Source organism: Microtus ochrogaster, linkage group LG3 (genome assembly GCF_000317375.1).
Source record: "Microtus ochrogaster isolate Prairie Vole_2 linkage group LG3, MicOch1.0, whole genome shotgun sequence".
In the NCBI taxonomy this organism is placed as follows: domain Eukaryota; kingdom Metazoa; phylum Chordata; class Mammalia; order Rodentia; family Cricetidae; genus Microtus; species Microtus ochrogaster.
In genome coordinates, this window is record NC_022029.1 from 48,037,395 (window position 1) to 48,038,245 (window position 851).

Sequence of the window (851 nt, forward strand, 5' to 3'; positions counted from 1 at the left end):
TAGTAGCTGGAACCATGTTCTCAGAATTATTAGAGACCATGTAGGAAAATCTGTTGTCAGATGAGATTGCTAACTCACTTTTTACACATGTACTAGTGTACACTCATTGTAAAACTGAAGGATTTCATGACATTGTCAGTCAATACATAACATCCATTGATCATCCTCACCCTGTTAGTCTTTCTTGTCTCTCCACACTTCTGCTAGGCCCTGTCCTCTCCAGCAGCCCCACCTTCTACTGGCACACATACCATAGTCAGAGGTCATAGGGAGTGCAATGCATGTTCTTTTACAAATCATCACACTGATATGTTATGTCTACAAAATCTCTTGTGTTTGTTTATGATGCAGTGTGGCTCAAAAGTAGAATTTTATGCAGAGCATTCACTAATCATTTCATTACAGAAAATCCAGTTTCACTCACCACCCATTTACAACTCTCACAATTAGTGAACAGAAAAACAAACTCACTCACCTGGCTGGGCCTTTGATAAACACCACGTAGAATGAGGCTCTAAGAGGCAGTTATAAGGAAGAAATGTCATCAGCTCATCTCCCTCTGGAAAAATATTTTTCATGTCATCAGTAGAGGGCAGTTCTAACCTTGAAGTTGTTAGAAAGTGCAACCATCAAATAAGAAAGTAAACTTTCCTAATTCCAGGAAAACAGTGCAGTAGGAACAGCTGAGCTCTGGGTTTCCCGTGTGTGAGTTGTTCTCCCCAGGCCCTACATGTCTGTGCGCATTAGCTGATCCCCGTCCATGTTAACAAACAAAAGTAAAATAAAAATATCCCATTCAAAAGAAGTAGAAATACACTTTTGCTTCACCAAGCTATCCTCCCTACTTCAAA